The sequence below is a fragment of the Agelaius phoeniceus genome, chromosome W (assembly GCF_051311805.1).
Source record: "Agelaius phoeniceus isolate bAgePho1 chromosome W, bAgePho1.hap1, whole genome shotgun sequence".
In the NCBI taxonomy this organism is placed as follows: domain Eukaryota; kingdom Metazoa; phylum Chordata; class Aves; order Passeriformes; family Icteridae; genus Agelaius; species Agelaius phoeniceus.
In genome coordinates this window covers 4,569,827-4,575,412 of record NC_135301.1, presented here as the reverse complement: position 1 = coordinate 4,575,412, position 5,586 = coordinate 4,569,827, and positions in this window count along the sequence as shown.

Below are 5,586 nucleotides of genomic sequence, written 5' to 3'. Positions count from 1 at the left end.
TCTGATTTACAAGTCAGAAGCTAACCAGATATTCTTACTGAGTATAAAAGAAAGGAATGCTTACCTTTAACAGAATAATATCAATCTCTGAATATTTCATACCATTTACCAGCACAGGTATCAGTCTACAAAGAAATATTGATACATGTCAAGAAGGAAGACCCTGGTAACTACAGGCCTGTCAGTCTCACTTCAGCACCTGATAAAATTATGGGGAAATTTATTCTGGGACTTATTGAAAAACACTTGAGAGACAACGCAGTCATTGGTCACAGCCAGCATGGGTTCATGAGAGGGAAGTCCTGCTTAACCAACTTAGTTTCCTTTTACAAGGTCACCCATCTAGATGACAAAGGGACACCAGTAGATGTGAGGATTTTTGGATTTTTAGCAAAGCTTTCAATACTGTTTCTCACAGTATCCTTCTGCACAAAATGTCCAGCACACAGCTAGAAAGGTTTATAATAGATTGAGTGAACAACTGGCTGACAAGTCAGGCTCAAAGGGTTATAGCAAATGGGGTCACATCAGACTGGCAACTGGTTATCCATATATTCCCCAGGGTTCAATTTTAGGGCCAGTGCTCTTTAATGTTTTTATAAATGATCTGGAAGCAGGAATCAAATGTACATTAAGTAAGTTTGCTGATGATACTGAAGTAGGAGGAGCTGTGGACTCCCTGGAGGCAGAAGCACCCTGCAGAGAGACAGACAAATGAGAGGGCTGGGCAATCACCAACCATATGGAGTTTCACAAAGAAAAGTGCCGGATTCTGCACCTGGGATGGGGCAACCCTGGATGTACAGACAAACAGGAGAACAAGAGACTGGAGAGCAGCACTACAGAAAGGGACCTGGGGGTTCTGGTCGATGGCAAGTTGAATGTGAGTCAGCAGTGCTCTGGCAGCCAGGAAGGCCAACCATATCCTAAGGTGCATCAGGCACAGCATCAACAGCTGGGCAAGGGAGGTGATTGTTCCACTCTGCTCTGCACTGGTGCAGCCTCACCTTGAGTGCTGTGTGCAGTTTTGGGCACCACAATATAAGAAAGATATAAAGCTATTAGAGAGCATCCAAAGAAGATGGTGAAGGGTGGCAAGGGCAAGACTAAGGAGGAGTGGGTGAGGTCACTTGGTCTGTTCAGCCTGGAGAAGAGAAGGCTGAGGGGTGACCTCATTGCAATCTACAACTTCCTCAACGGGGCCAGCGGAGGGGGAGGTGCTCATCTCCTCTGTCTAGTGACCAGTGACAGGACCCAAGGGTATGGAATGAAGCCACATCAGGGCAAGTTCAGATGGGACATTAGGAAAAGGTTCTTCACTGAGAGGGTGGTCAAGTCACTGGAACAAGCTCCCAAGAGAAGTGGTCATGGCACCAAGCCTGACAAGAGTTCAAGGAGCATCTGGACAACACTCTTAGTCATATGATTTAGTGTTAGATAGTCCTGCAAGCAGCAGGGAGTTGGATTTGATGATCCTTATGGGTCCCTTCCAACTTAAGAGATTCTATAATTATATGTCAAAATAACACATAAATAAAGCAAGCTGGTTTTCAGTTAGCTGGTCCATAATTTTGGCTGTAACCACATTTCCTCCCCCCAACAACAACAAAAGAAAACCAACACAAAAAACCCCAGACAAAAACTTAGCCTAATAACAAGTCAGCACCTTAACCATACTCCATTTCATGCAGTTCATTAATACTTTGTAATATGAAAAAGTGTTAGTTTCTAACTAGATGTAGCCAGATGGCACAATTGAGTTTTACACTTTAAAAATAGGATATTCTTCCACATGATGAAATCTATTTTGAAGTACCTTTCAGAAATTAAGTCAAAAGCTTTTAAGTAAGAATTCACACTTCCAAAATATGTTTGATAAACAAGTTAGTACGTTGGCTCTCCTGTATACCATTTGTCACTTCACTTACCTGTGGCTGAAAATTCTACCTCGCTACTCTTAAGGATGGGAGTCTAACTACATCGAGCCCTCCTATCCTTTTGTGATTACTTCAAGTATCACTTCTTAAGACAAGTCCCTGACTTTGCAGAGATCTTGACATTAGTCATCATTAGTCTTTATTAGAACTTTACTTAGTTATTAAACTGGTTATGGCCATGGGTCCCCAATGGTAATGTTGTATGGCAAAAAAAAAGGACTAGGGAAAAAAAAGTCAAGTATTTCACATATAAACACATTCACTACAAAAATTAATCCGTAAAAATAAATATATGTATTACATGCCAAATCAAGTGAATACTAAAATCACCATGGACTGACCAAGCAACAGCAACAGACTCAGTCTCTCTATATTCTGCAGCTGAGGAGTATTGTTTCTGAAGGTATTCAGACCAGCAATAATAGTCATGCATCTCAATGGCGATATGAACTAAACAAAAATTTCCCTCAAATTACAACTGGAACATGGCATTAACCTGTGTATAGGCACAGTGGCAAGAGGCAACCACACCACTGCTCTGTGGAGCAAGAGAGATTGATTTTAGTCATGAGGGCTTTGTGGTGGTGCATACCCCCCATCCTTGGGCCTGCCCTATGACCTCAGAAACTCCGGACAAATCTTGACTGAACCAGCTGAGCGGTGAAGCATCCCTTGACCGTACCACTTGGGCACTGAAGTGTCTCTGACTGTGCCAGGAGCTCTTGCATGATATAGGTGGGAACAACACTGACCATGACAGGAACATCATCTGACTGACCAAAGTGAAGAACAAGGATATGCAGTTATCCTTGTTAGCCTTGGTAAATAATTTACCTGATTCATAGCCCAAGTGAAGTGGTACCATTGTTACTGGACTTTCTAGGAAAAAAGCCCAGTAGTTACCAACTTGGGTCAGTGAGGCCCTTTGAGTTCTCCTGGACTGCAGTGGGCTGAGTCAGCACCTCCCTCTGAGTGAGGCCTCTCAGAGCTCGCAAACCCTCAAGTTTGTGATACTCAAAGGACCATCACTGATGATGAGGCCTAGGCTGATATTTCCCCCCCATTTCCATGCTCCTCCAGGTGCAACCCTTGCCTGTTGGGAAACGCAAAGGAAATAGACGTATTTCACTGAACCTAAGGGGAGTTTTTGATAGGTACATTTACACACATAGAAATAGGTGTAGACATGAGTTTACCTGTACATGTGTAAATTGATTATGGTATGAATGTTTTTTAGAGTGAATCTATAATTTAGTCACTGTTATAACTGTAATAAATCCTACTGAATAACTTTTCAAACATTAAATTAGTCAATGATTAAGTGCTGCTAAAGTCTTCTGCACCATTATATTTTGTATCCATATCCTTTGCACCCTTACCCCCTTTTGCATTCCTGGTCTCCATGCAAATCATTCTAAATTGATTCTAATCCAATTTTCCTATGTATGCTTCTTCTATGTAGTAATAGAGTGAGCCTTGCCATCAAACTCTGTAAAGTCACACTTTCACAAATACATATTAAAATTTGCTTTTTGCCAGTACCTTTGATGGTGAGTCTGAGAAGCTGAAACCACTTGTTCACAACAATTACCTTCTGAACTTTCAATGAAAGAACACTAAGTATTCAGATTAACACCCATTACTTGGCATTTCTGCAGCATACTTCATGAAGCATGCAGGAGGAATAAATTTTATAAAAAACCTACAGGAGCAAAATGGAACAAGATATTGAACAGGTTTCTAGAAGATCTTGTCCCACTTAATCTAATATAAAAATCCCCCTAAGGTTATAATCAAGTATTGTCAAATTTATATAGCTCCCTAATCAAAAAGACTTGCCAACAAACAAGTTGCTTTCAACAAAAATGACATTGAAAGATAAAAGATATGTAATGTTACTCTTATCTGTTTTACTAGAAATTTAAAAGCTTCTTAAAAAAAGCCCAAAAACCAAGGATGAAGCTGTTGTAATGTCAATGTTCATGTAGGACAGAAGAGGTTTACAATTTATACTGAGAAGGTGACTAGTATTAATATGTGTGTTGGGAAGGAGGTAGGTAGAATCAAGAACTGTGCTATCATTCTTTTGTATTTTTAGCTATAAGGAAAGGATTTAAGTAAAAACATTTTAAAACTGAAAAGTGATTTTTCGTAACATTGTTCTTCTCTTCTCAAATCCTATTCCTGTACTGCTACAGCAGCTGCTTTAATCTCCATTCTGTTTTCTAAATGCTTATGAAAAATGAAATTTGGAAAGTCCCTCCCTTTTTTTAAAAATTGCTTTACATCTAAAATGGTCATTTTTGCTGAAAATAATGCATCTCTTCTCTCCACACTTTCACTGGAAGAGCAGAATCACAGACAGAACTGCGTTAGCGTTTTCAAAAACCTTCCAAGCATATATCAAAAATTTGGTCTTCATTTACTGGGAACACTGAAGAATCTGTTTCCTATTGAAAAAGTCTTTAGTCTGGATATAGGTTATTAGCACAGTTGAAGACATGCAGATGTTCAAATCTCAAGCATGAGTGTTCAATTCCCGTTCAATCAAGGATCTACATTTTAAAGCTTATGATAATTTTTGAAACTTACAAAAAAGTTTTTTGAGCTTAAAAAACTACTGTCAGTCTGAAGAAGCATGAAAAACACATTATACATGCTTTCAAGCTTAAATTGCTCTGGCAATTGATATGAAATTGATTCCTAAATCTAAATGATCTTGTCATTTTGTTATGTCTTCATAAAGATGGGAAACCCCTGGCATGACTATTCACATAGAAGCATTGCACAGAAATGCTCACAATAGCAGTTGTCAAGAAAACATGTTCATGGTACACCAGATATTATAGGTAACGTCACATGGAAATGTTTGTTTAAGCTTAAGCACATGTTAGTATACCTTTGCCTCCATCTGATACTTAACAGGATGTTAGGCTTGAGATAAAGCACCAGTGACACAGTTTACGTTGCCTCAGGAGCCAAGTCTGAAATCCTCAAAAGTCTTTTCAGTGACCTCTGTGATACAGCCATTTTTAATATGTACAAGAACGAGCTAGAAGAAACTCCTCCCAAGCATACAGCAAGCTAGATACAGTCTCCAAAAGAGTAACCAGGAAAAAGTTAACTGAAGTTTAAGGATGACTATTTCAAAATGACTAGTTCTAATTCTTAATACTTACTTAGCAAGATGCCGACATAATACATCTTTACAAATTGGCTGTTCAGCCAAAGTCAGCCAAAACTCACAAGCCTCCAAAGCAACATTTTCATCTTGGTCCTGGGTCCTTTGAAGCATATACTACACAAAAAAAAACCACAATCTTGTATAAGTTTTAAGTGAAGAAGCTATCAACATTGCAAAGTGTGTTTGCAAAAATAAACTATGCACCCAGAGTAATTTTGTTTCTTTGGGGCAATGGGAAGAAACAGATATAAAAGACTACTTAAGGCTATAGTGAGAATAAGCTGAGACTTATTTCTCAATGCTAGATGATTCAGATTCTAAGTTTTTTCCCAGTTTAAGTGAGAACATTATTACCAAGAAACTATAGACAGAGACCCAAGATAATAAACAGTTTCCTGAGAATAGCGGGGGGATTTAAAAATTATTTTACCACTCCCCCCCTTCTCCTTTTGAATAAAAGAGTAC